We start from the raw sequence: 12,785 nt of genomic DNA, 5'->3' as shown, positions 1-12,785 counted from the left end.
TGTACTAGTTATAAAGCAAACATTAAAGCATTCATGTATATATAGCTGAATGGAGTATATGTACTTCAGCTACTGAAGAAAAAGACCAAGTTTTAAAATGTCATGAGTCCACAGGAAAAAGAGGACTGTTATGTCATCCTTGTCTTCATGCTGGGGCCCTTTGATGCTAGGCAATTTTCCCAGAGAAAAGGCCATTCTTTACAAATTTTAGTTAACTATGTTATTATTCAGCTATTGTCCTTAGGCTCCCTTTAGATTCATAAATAGTAACATTCTCCGGTGATTTGCAGAAGGATCTTTCAGAATTGATTTATTGCAGAAAATTACTTTAATAAAGTTTATATTTTTTTTTTTCCAGGAGAAAATTAATAATAGTAATGAAATAAAAATAAATTATGATGATTTCTACTAATCTTTGTCCAAATACAATTAATGTTTTAGACATATTTATAAGGTCCAGAAAAATATATTTTCAAAACTTAGATGGTCTTCCTGTACCTTCCTATAAAAGAAGAAAATTGCTTTCCTTGCTCATCTGCAACTTTGCTCATCTGTATAGTTCATACAGAAGGAACCCATTGGGTGGTGGAGACAAAACTTTAAACTTTCTTTCTATTGCCGTGAATTATTGTGGAGAAAGTAATGTTTGATGCTGAGGAAATTAAAATCAAGACATCTCCTGTTTCAAATATTTCATGGGTGAAATATTTGAACATTGCCACTTCTTTCAATCTATTAAGTTAAATCTAAATAACCTAAGCATAATTTTTGTTCTTGCCAAAACAAGCAACCAAAAAAAACCCCAAAACCCAATACAAAAACAAACAATAACAACAAAAAACAGGCAACAATCAAACAATAAAACCCAAAAAAACCTCACAAACAAAATTCTACATTCTCAAAATCTTACCTACGTTACTTCAATTAAAAAAGCTATTTCTTTTTAATTTGAGAAACCAGGATATCTTGGTTTCTTTGCCTTTGGACTGAATATTCTGTGGTTTCTCATCTTCTATTGTTTAAAGAACAACAGGAATTTGTGTAGGAAGCAAAAATAAAGATCCTCCCAATTTCTTACATCAGTTCCTCAAAATACTATTACTATTCTATATACTGTACTGCAGTGTTGTAATGTTGGATTGTTTTTTAATATTCAGAGCTTCTCATTGTATTCCTTCACATTTTCCTTTGTACTTAATTTAAAAAATATTATCATAATCTATGGGTCAAGATGACCACATAAATCATTTCATATCTAATTTAAATGAGGCTACAGCTGTAGTGCTTTTTCTTATTCTCTTTTGGCCATACTGGCTTTTTTTAACTCCTCATTTTATTGCTGTATGCTATGCATTCCATATCCTTTGGGCACACTTTAATCTCATTATACACGTTTCAGCTTCTTGCTGCTGTTTCCTCGCTGATGTTTTATTACGCTTGATTGCACTCAACCTGCTGAATTTTTTTCCCCCTAAACTCTGTTATTTTGAAACTCAGTATCTTAATTTCCCCTCTAGATGTGGTTTTACACTTAACTAGATTAAAATTACAGTGCAAAGTAGATTTGGTTACTTTACTTATTCTGTAAATTTTATCTCAAATACTGTCCAGACGTAGAAATTCAGTATAAGAAGAAAAACACAGAAAACAAAACCACAAAAAATTATTACATGACAAATGCATTAATCATTCAAACAGGTGAGGGAAGCTAAATGAAGAACTCCTTGTAATAGCATTAAATGTTCAAAAGTCTAGAAAATAAAACACAAGATGAGAGTACTGGTGTGAAAACAACATAAAAGATACCAAACACAGATAAATAATATTAAGCAGATGAACAAAGAAAGAAGCCAGCTGGTACAGAACAATAAGCAAGATGTCTGCTGTTCTTGCAGCTAGTAAAACTCAGTGAGCTTTCTTCCCCACACCCCAAGTTGTCATGTCTTACAGAATTATCTGACTGAGACATAGCCAAATGGGAACTGAAATTCCTAGGGAACACATACAAGTGTGTTCAACTGAAATTAAATTTTTCTTCTATGCATTTGTTAGCAGTGGAGGAGGTAGCTTCTTCATATGCCACATAAATATAATGTTAGTCAGGTGTGACAAACTCTGGACCATTGTTCTTTTGTACCGTCTGAACTTTACAATGGACTGTATCTGATATGTCTAATTGCTTTCACCCTTAGTAGCATTATTGCTCATAATATTTATATGAGCTATTTTGTGTCCTTGCATTTTTTTCTTATTTGTCTAAAAAAACATCTCCTTTACTATAGAAAAGAATAAGATGTTGCTTGATTGTCACCAAGGTCAACAGAAAGGGAGCATTTGCAATTATTACAATTTCCAGTGCAAAAAAGTAATTTTCTTCAATTATCAGAGAAATTATGGAATTACGATTTAACTGACTGGTGTATTCTATGATTTTTTTCTCTGCTATCTCAGGAAATTAACAACAATTATGTTTTCAGTTTTGAAAAAATTAGATTCTTTTTAGACTGTCACTTCATGTTAAAATTATTTGCCATTTGTATGTTTCTATGTGGATTTTTCAGCTTTCAGCACTTGGATATGTTTACTGTCAAGGCAAAAATAAGACTACAGTTCTGGTGACTTTTAACACTGTGGTACTCTTATTTAAATGTATGGAATGGGTCAGATTGCTCTCAGCTTCATTTTGAGTGATTTAGGAGATGCACTGATTATTTAGATACAGTATGAATTGTAAAGGATGTCCTGCTGAGATGGTCCGTTTACGTTTGAAGGAATTGTTGTTGATAAATTGTAATGAATTTTAAAACACCAAATCAAATGCAATGTTTTTAATGTATGTGGATTTTGTTCAGCTGCAATGGGACCATTGTGGGAAACAAAAATAACTTGGAAAGTGTGACCTTTCTATAAGCAGCCTAACCCAGATCAATAGCTGGACCTACTCTTAACTGTAAGAAACCACCATCTGAAGGAATAACTAATTGGAAAGAATGTACTTGGTTCTGTTTTATTCTCTGTGTTTGGGGTTTTGATGGTTTTTTCCTTTTTTTCCTCCTCCTGTTGAAAAAGATATTGAAGCTACTGATCTTAAGGCTGATGAATTTAATGACAATTAGGAACTTAGGCATTAAATTAAATCAGGAAAGTAAAGAAATAGCAGCATAGAAATGGAATTGGTGTGCTGTTAAGATCAAAGATTAAACCAGAGTACTATGCTCATATGAACAAGGTCATATTGCAGTTTAATTTGATATATTTCAAAGAATCAAAATGTTAAGTTAATAACGTGACCGAAATGTTGATACTCTAGAAACTTCATAATTATTCATGGATCATTCTTTGTGTCAAGTTCTCGGCAATGTAAAGTTACCATGAAAAACCTGTGAAATGGGCATTGTTTGTTTATTTTTATTTCTGCTACAATTTGTTCAGTTAGAAAATTTCTGTAAAACTGCTGGTCAGTAAAGAAACTAGAGGTAGTTGAAATACTGTTTTAGAGCAATAATTATACATAATTCCTGGTGTGTTTGCTGCACTTGGTACTACCCAAAAAATTTACATCAGATTATCCATTCATACATGTACAAGTAATTTAAAACAAAATGGACTAAAAGATTTTCTTAGTAGAAATTTGTAACAATAAAACACAAATTTATTTGGCATTCTTTTGGTTTTTAAATTTGTTTATTGATACTGTTCATTTGATACAAATAAGTATAGGAATATTGTAGACCAGTACTGATAGTAACCTGTAAAATGTCTGTGATCCTTTCAAAATATAGAATGCAATAGAAAATCCAGTCCAGTTTATTAGATTACCTCATAACTTCAAAGATTGAACTTTCCCCTTTGAATGATGTGACCCACTGCTCTGATTTGTACAGCATGCAAGAACAGTTTTTCAAAACTCCATTATTTTCTCATGCATGGCACAAAGCAGTGAGGTACAAGCCATTTGCTAATCTAAAAGATCTTTAAAGAGTGTGCACATGGATGCCTTAAAGATTGTTTCTGCAGGGGTAAAAGAAAAGTTAGGAATGACAATGGGGGATGAGGGGCAAAGAACTTACACTTTCTGAGGATCAGTGCAATAGTTTGCTTACCGTTCATGAAAATGAAAGTGTTACTTAATTCTGGTGACTGCCAGCTCGCTGTGAGCTTTTAACACTCTTTGAGCTGTGTATGTGACCCATGTGTATGTATAGAGTTGATGGGCTGAAACAACAGAGGGGAAAAAAAAAACCCAGAACTTCAAAGTATATTAAAATAGATCTAATTCTTTGTCAGGAATAGATGGAAAATATGGAAGTAGAAACTGTAGTTCCTAAACTGTAGAAACTGTAGTTCCTAAAGATGTTATGTCCATAATCTTTAGTCAGGTAATGAGATGAAGTCAGAACCAAAGTTGGAAGCCAAACTGAAACTGAAATTCTGCTTCAGGCAGACCATAGTTTACTTCTGTTTGCCCTCTTTTGTTGAGATTCATGAACTGGGCAAACTCTTTGCACTATAACTGGTGATTTGTCAGATTGCTTATCTATCATATATTAAATTTAATGGCTGAGGAAAGGGAAGATAAAACTCATATGTCAAGTTCTGACATATGTCTAATTGCTGCCCTTGGCATCATCCAGCATTTCTTGTTTGTGAGTAGCAGATACAACAGAATACTTCCTTTAGTCTGTTCATCGATCAGCTGCGTCACCTACCTTTTCCATGTTGGGTAGATATACTTTTTTGAACTAAGCTGATCCTGAGGAACATCTTGTTCTTACCAGTGCCCAGGTCACTAAATACAAGTGGAACTGCAGTTCTGCAGGTGAAGCAGAAGCCTATCTGCTGTTGCCAGAAACCATGAACTTCCAGCATGTCCTGCTTCCACACCACCATGTGATAGGTAGTAGAGCACAAATGGGCATCTGCACATAATGGCTGTACTTTAGACCTATTCTAGTTTTGTGCTTGCAATTTAGGTATCAGGTAATCAAGCTGAATGTAATTTTCAGTTTCAATTTAATCAATGTATATAATGGCATCTTAAGATGTTTATTATTATTTTTTGCACATTCTGATAGCTTCTGTGTTGACAGCTGTGGACTGAAGTGAAGCTTTCATGGGTGAGCCACAGTTATAAATCCATGTAAGTTGTTTCAGTTCACTTTGTAAGAAGTGAGGATGTGTAAATTTCCTGTTTCTTAAATTTTTTCCTAGATTGACTTCTTCAGTTTTGTTACAGGCTTTATCTTATTTCGTCATCTTTTTCTCAGATTACTCTAAATACACTGTGTAAGATACATGTTAAAATGGCAAGGTACAGGTATATGTAGAAAGTAGAATTTCAGCCTTATGGTGTGTTTCTGACTGCATTTATTGGTTTGCTGGTTGTTCAGAATTGGAAGTAGCAGGCAGAAGGTTATTTTGACAATAAAACATTAATACCTTGTACCTAAGTAAGTTTTCAGAAGGCTTTTTGAACACACTGCTTTATGGCTGAGTGTCCTGTTCCTGATACATTTCTTCTATTGTATATGAAAGAGACTTTTTTTATTAATAGAAACAAAACACTACAAACAGACACTTAAAATAAGGCAACTGAAAAACATTTTGAAAGTAATAAATTACTGAAGGAGCTTATTCTTTTGAAAACATGAAACATATACTATGCCCTGTATTGGTCTGCTCCTCTCCACCTCTCCCTTCCTTGCACACAGACAACACCTGGAAATCTGGCAATTTTACATTATGTGTTCTAATTTTCTTTTTTTTGCTTGTTACATTTGTATTTATTTGCTTCACCTACGCTTCACCCTAATCAGTTTTGTCATGCTAATTGCCTAATCTTGCTGCTGTTTTTTTACTTAAGTAAGACTTGAATGTTTTTGAGTGCTGTCATGATCCTCTTGTGGCAAACCCTGTTTTAAATAGAATTCTAGAAATGTTGCCCACCTGAAAATTTTGCTTGCTAAAGAGATAAGAGACAAGAATTCACTGTCTCAGTCCCTTGGCTGACCTTCTGGTCCACTGTACACACAGCACCAATGTGTTCAGGAGGCACTGGGTTGAGCTAGTCAGATTTCCACTATTTAAAAAAATGTTAGCTCAGGCTGTCCCTAAATATACTGATGTGGAATAGGAGTAGACAGAAATCCCACTGGTTTATATTGTTAAACAGTATGAGAGTGCAATTTTTCTTCACAGTATGCAAGAGAATATCTGCTTTTCTTGTAATCAATTTTTTAAATGTAGACATTTTCTGCTGGAAAAGTTGATCTAGGTTAGGTCTCAGTTGTCACTCAAGCAGCCGACTGTTTAGTCCACACACTAATCATTTGAAATCATAAAGATAAAAAAGGTCTTGAAGTCTTATTTAAGATATTATCTTCCCTTCCTGAGACAAAAGAACACTGCTTTTAAAGCTCCTTAGACAGTAAAAATTACAGGTTGTTAATGATGTTTGAATACTTAAAATATGTCAGCATCTGTAGGTAGTATTCTACTGAAATGGCAAAAAAAATTCTCAGAAGTATGTGCACAAAATGACTGTAATGACAACACTGGTTTTCACATTTTGTCCTTTCTTTGTGAGCTTTTCAACATTACCATAATTTCTTCTGTTATTAAAAACATAATAGGAAATATTCACAATGGATCACTAGTGAAACAACATCAAGTTAGAACATCAGGTACAAATATTACAACATTATTGAACATCAAGAGTAGTTGTAGTGTTTTAAATTCATGGGCTTAGTGAAGTAGTATGTGATTATCACACTATTCTGATAGTTACACTTGTTTCTATTTAATGAATAAAGGTAAAAATTGTAAAAGATGCATGGAAAATGGGTAAAAGAATTTTCAAAGTCAGAAGCAATCTTTGAAGTTTAGAAAAGAAACTGAGTGATATTATGGACTTCAAGGCTTAGTAGTTTCTAACATATAGTTCATGTAGAATGGTGTGTCCTTTCCTAGTAAGATAATCAATTATGACTTAGTTGCAACTAGTCTTGAAGCAATTCTGAACCAGGAGTTGCCTGGGCTGGTAACTGGAGAGTATATTGGTAATTAAGTGTTAGACACTGATCCTCAATCTGCAATAGAAATGATCTGGCATTTGAAAAAATAATTGTGTACAAATGCACGATGGTTGGACACTCACTGAAAAAACTGAGAATGAAGAAGAAATGATCAGTGTAGTAGGTGTTTGGGTTTTTGCATTGTGTGCAGGCAGGTAGGAAATTCACTGGAGATGTCATTCAGTTAGTAATGAGTTACTGTTTAGGAATATGTATTAGTGTTCCTTTGGGAAAAAAACAAAATACGTGAAGCCTGTGAAGGAATATAACAGAGGTTTGGAGCTGTTTGGGGGCAACTCTAGCTTCTCTAGTAGACTTCTGAATTTTACAGACCTGAGAATTGTTGATCTAGCTTTTTAGTTCCATTTGTTTTAGAAACTAACCTTTTGCATTAGAGTTAGGGTTAGGTTTAGCAAACGTACACATACATTGCTTCTGAAAAGTAGTACATGCTCGATTTCAAATAAAGTGGGTTAGGGTGAAAGTTACACTTGCAAAAGGGAAATCCACAATGTCTTGATTTTTGATTAAGTTCCAGTGAACTCTCCTATGTAAAAACTGAACAGTCATTTTTGACTACCTTCAGTTTTTCTTACTGATTTGGAAATAAATTAAAAACTAACTGTATCTTCTTCTCTTTCAAAAGTCAGGTTGAAAATAATAGCTACTCAAAATACAGTTCAAATTAATCTGTGATTAACTCTGCTGACTCTGAAGCTTTTTCTTTGTCTAAGTGGAAGAAAGGTTAGTCTGATGTGATCTGTGTATAGGCACCCATACTTCATAGAACACAAAATGACATAACTATATAATGTTGGGGAGAAATGCCCACGTGTATCGTGACTGTGAGAAAAATATGTACTATTATATCATCTCCTATTATAGTTTTTCTCTTGCAGGTGCTTTCTCTCCTCATAGTCTTTTAAAGTATGGCAAATAATTTGCAACTACTTTCACTATCACTTTCAAGGTGATTTCCAGATTTAGCATAACACTTAGACAATTTTAATTCTAAAAAGCTTAACAAATATCAGTGGACAGTACTGCATGAAATTTTAACCAGTTCAAATTAGAAATGGTAGGAAGCACTAAACAAGCCATTTAAAAAAACACACATTCTGTTTTCTCTGAAGCTTTAATACCCTTTGTTGGTATTCTAAGAAACAAGAATTCAGAGAAAAGGATTGATTAAAAAATGATGAAAAATAAAAGCATTATAGGGAGAATAGTCATAGTGAAGAGTATAATTTTCTGTGACAAAATAATAACGACCTGACACTGTAAAGATTCCACAGCAGCATAAATGATAATCAGTATAGATTCCTAGTCAAATGCTGTGGGAGCTGGGGGGAGAGAATGGTACCTCAGAAACGCATTTTTGGAACTGTCCTAGGAGAGAGAAAACCAAGGAATTGAAAACAATGTCACATATTGAACACCAGGCAAAAATCTGATTATATTATGCAAAAGCCCCAATGAAGATAACTATTAAAAAGTCAGAACTTGGTCCAAGCCTTTGAGAATAATTAATTTAAAAGCAAAAATAATGTACACTGTATTTTTATTATAGTCTTGTGCCTAGTAGTGCTGTGGTTAAAGGAAGGTAAGCCTATTCATGGGAACAGACAAAGTACTGTGTCAGTGCCAAATTAAAAATTGTTCCTTCACTTGCCACAATTAGTGCACAAAAGCATAGGGAGGGCACATAGAAAATAGTATCCTTCTGTATGCTTTAGCAGCCGATATTTCTTTTTTAGACCTTTCTTCTTCCACCAGATGAGAGTTTATTCTTAGCCTCATTTTGTCATACTGTAGAATCACATGGTTAAAGTAGGATAGCATTTTCAGTCCCACTGCATGTTTTTCACCTTGGGCTTGTATTTGCTGCTGTGAGCCCTGGTACTCTGCTAGGGATTTTTAATTTTTATTTTTACCTTAAGGATACCAATTCAACATTTAATTCCCACTGTTAGTCTTGATGAGCGTACAGTACAAAACATTTTGTGATAATGCTGGATATCTATTGAATCAATGTGGCAGGTTACTTTCTTACAGAGCTGTTATAAGCAGGAGCATTGTACACCTTAGGTGGAATGCATGAGCAGCTGTTGAGAGAAATTTGAAAACAGTTCTCTATTTCCAAAAATGATGGTACACTTAGTGACAGTTAGCATACTCTTTTGGATAAAAGCACTCCTCAGAAATTAACTTCTGAACAGGGTTTTATAAGTAAAGAGTCTCTAACATGAATATTTTGGACTCACTGTTCACTCACATGTGCCTGTTGAACCAGCAAAGGAGATGGTCAGACTTTGGTAGTATTCTGCACTTGCTGTGGTTCAGATAATCCTCATATATTCCATAGATTTGAATAATTTCAGCGGGAAGGACTGCAGATTAATGGGTAGAGTAGTAAAGTACTACCCCCGGGAGGGGGAAGATGTAGCAGTCAGTAAGCAGAAAGTGGGAATTAAACCACTCTGAGTATTCTAACCCCTGAGCTACAGAGCAAGAATGAGAAGGATTGGCAGCTTCTCCCTTGTGTTTTGAAAGAAATGAACATTTTTGAGAAACTGATTAACTTAAACAAGATAGATCAATCTCTCAGTTCAGTGAGTTTTTTTTTAGCTTAGACTGTTCCCTTGAAGGCACAAATGGTCATGATTATTCCATGCACTCAGAGCTCCTAGAAAATGGAAAATGGTGTTGATCTTGTGCAATTAAATAGTAACACAAATTTATGTTATGTTACCTGGACTCATTTTTGTGTTCTTCCTGTGTATGACCAAGTATATATAAAACTGATGCATACTAACTTCATAGCTGGGAATGTGGGTTGAAAGAATTGATCTCATTTAGAACAGTATCATGAATTACTCTCTATCTATCTTGGTATTTTGTACCATTTCAAAACCAAGACATTCTGGAACTGAAGTGATGGGCCTTCTGCTGATTATGCTGAGATATAGAAAGTAATAAGACTAGAGAAGAGTCATGTCATCTATAAACCTGAGAATGGAAATTTTACAAGTTGTTCAGTATCTGAACCATGAAGATATAAAAACTACTCAACTGTGAGTCAAATATTTTTTTTTAAATGTAGGTATTTTAAAGCCATCATAATAACTGGATAACTGTCATCATGCTGACTTTTTTTGTGTGGACTAATTGTATGTGATTTAGAATTTCTCTGTAGTTGTGTCTGATCTAACTCAGAGAGCATGGAGAGAACTAATTATACTTCTGCCAACATTTCATTTCAGAATCTAAAAACTTTGTAAAAAAATCCCTGCCTAATTTCATGGTATCATTGACATCTTCAGCTGGAAGAGAGCCATAGGGGTTATTGAGTGAAATTTCTTGCTCCTCACAGGGCTACATAAAAAAAATCATATGAAGAAGAATGTTGTCCAGAAGCTTCTTAAACTCTCATAGGCTTGTTGCTGGGACCACTACTTCCCTGGTAATCCTGTTCCGATGACCAACTACACTCTCAGCAAAGCACTTTTTCCTGATGTCAAATTTGAACTTCCTATGACACAACTTCATTTAATTTTAATTTTCCCCAGTTTTTTTGTTTGTTGGTTGGTTATTTTGTGTTGGTTGGTTGGATTGGGTTTTTTCCTCTACAAAGCTATATAAGTAACTAAAGCAGTCTTTCAAAAATCTTCCTGAGAGGTACTTAAGTTACTACACGAAACAGCTTTTTAGCTGCAAACTCAACTCTTTTAATCTCCTTTTATTGACTACAGTTTTGTCTTATTTGCTAGTATTCATTCCACTGGTATAGCAGATAGTGACAATATCGTATCCATACTCCAGCTCACTAGTTAACCATTTTCACAGGCTGACACATTGGTTGCCCAGGTTGAACCCTCTCATAGTGGTGCTCTGCTAATGCTCCATTTGGAAAAAAAAAAAAAAAAATGTGAAGTTTTATTTCCCTAGGCAGAATATAGAAGAAAATTGCAATTCCTTTGTGAACTCCATGCTTAGCATTTGCATCCCTGTATATGTTGTTATTTCTATGCATCAATTGTTTCATTCTCAGGCGCTTAGGTTTGCAACAGACACCTTAGTTCTGAACAGTGTGCTGGAGGATACATGGCAGTTGCCAACACAGTGCCTTCTGCCCTTCCATTTTGTTGTTTGTTAAGGTAATGCATAGTCCGGAGATGATACTGCTCCTGAGCTGCTTTTCCTACAGCACTCTTGGGAATGGAAGAAGAGACAGCACTAAACCCAAACTGGTAAAATATTTACAGTCTCTACTTGTATTGGAAGTCCATCCATGCACTATATCTAAGATAAGAAACTTTCATTTTGCCTGACTTGTAGCTTTTAAATTCCAGAAGAGAAAGCTGTTGCACAATAGAGTGAGTCATTGATGTATCCAAGTCAAACTATAGTAGCCTGGGGATTAAAATTAAAAATGTTTGAAGTATAACATGGCAGTAGTTTGGTTATTAAAAAAAAATAAAAATCAGTGTGTAGTGCTAGTTTATCATCATTTGCAGAGTAAACTTGGAGAAATATTTATTTTTCACAATGAGAAGACAGTTTAGGTAAATTTTGGCTGTTAATAGAAAATAGTTAGCTTTTTTTAAAGAACATTAATAAAAGCTAATCAATTATTCACAATGGAAGTGTGGATAATGTCTGCCTCGTATCAACCCAATGTCATGGAACTGTTTTTGCATATTACATCAGACTGCAGGCATGTTGCTATAGAGATACTGCTAAAACTGGGTCTGAGAACTCACTGTTGCTTAGGAAAATATCTTTGAAGTATTTGGAGGTAATTTACAGGAAAACAATACATTTCAAAAGTTTCTTCAACACAATATTGCTATGTTGCTTCAATACAATGATGCTGAACCTACTCCTAGCTAGCAGTAATATTGTGTTACCAGATCTGAGGACACCCTATTGCAACTTGAGTTGGGGCTAGGACACCCAAGATGGTATTACTGGAAGGTAGATAGAATCATAGAATGCTTTAAGTTGAGCAAGACCTCCTTAACACATTAAAATCATCTGTCTGGAAGTTCAAGGTATCAGATCTGTTGACTGTCTCCAAAAATTGAGAAAGCTATCTTTTCATGTTCACTATGCCCAAGACAGTCTCCAAGTCTTTTTCTGTTTACAGATGGGTTCAGTGGAGCACCTTCCCTTCTTGGCTCAGTCACCATCTCTCTCAGGAAATTCTTTTACACACTCAAGAAACCTACTAAACTGTTTCATGTTTGTCTATATTTCCAGCAGACATCTGGTAAGTGGAAGTACTCCACAAGAACTGGGACTAGCAATTGTGAGAATTCTCCAAACTAGCCCAGTTGCAGCTGATTTCAACACTTCTGGGGAGTAGAAACTGCAATCCCTATATTACCATTTTCAGGTGCTGTCATGGCTTCTATCACGTCAGTAACCCTCATTTCTTTGTTGCCACATGGATCTTCATCTCCTACCTCGGTGTTGTTTCAACTATTTCTTTTATTACTGTCATATAGCTGTCAGTTTCAGAAAATCTGATTTGATTTGTACAGCAATTAACTGGAATAATGTGGAACAAATCCAGTAAGCTTCTGATAACGTGCTTTTCGGAACCTATGAGCACTTTTGTGTCTAGAGCAAGCAAAAGTTTTAAGCAGCGTGGATGTTATTCCTTTTCACGTCGGTGTCTAGCATGCCAGGGCTTAGTTCTCTACCCAG

At 34.8% G+C, this 12,785-nt stretch overlaps 1 long non-coding RNA gene across 1 annotated transcript in view; it reads left to right on the top strand.

Annotated features, from left to right (window-relative positions):
* The window catches only part of LOC137461332 (uncharacterized), a 62,200-nt gene extending 49,855 nt beyond the window's left edge, over positions 1-12,345 (top strand). Inside the window, exon 6 of the long non-coding RNA XR_010993336.1 lies at positions 12,336-12,345. This is a non-coding gene — a long non-coding RNA (uncharacterized lncRNA). The remainder of the gene's footprint in view (positions 1-12,335) is intronic.
* Positions 12,346-12,785: the final 440 nt, after the last annotated feature.

The sequence above is a fragment of the Melanerpes formicivorus genome, unplaced genomic scaffold, assembly GCF_026170545.1.
Source record: "Melanerpes formicivorus ecotype bairdi unplaced genomic scaffold, bMelFor1.0.p_v2 SCAF_4, whole genome shotgun sequence".
NCBI classification, from domain to species: Eukaryota; Metazoa; Chordata; class Aves; order Piciformes; family Picidae; genus Melanerpes; species Melanerpes formicivorus.
Note: the sequence above shows the minus strand (reverse complement) of the source record. Positions and strands in the feature narration are given on the sequence as shown.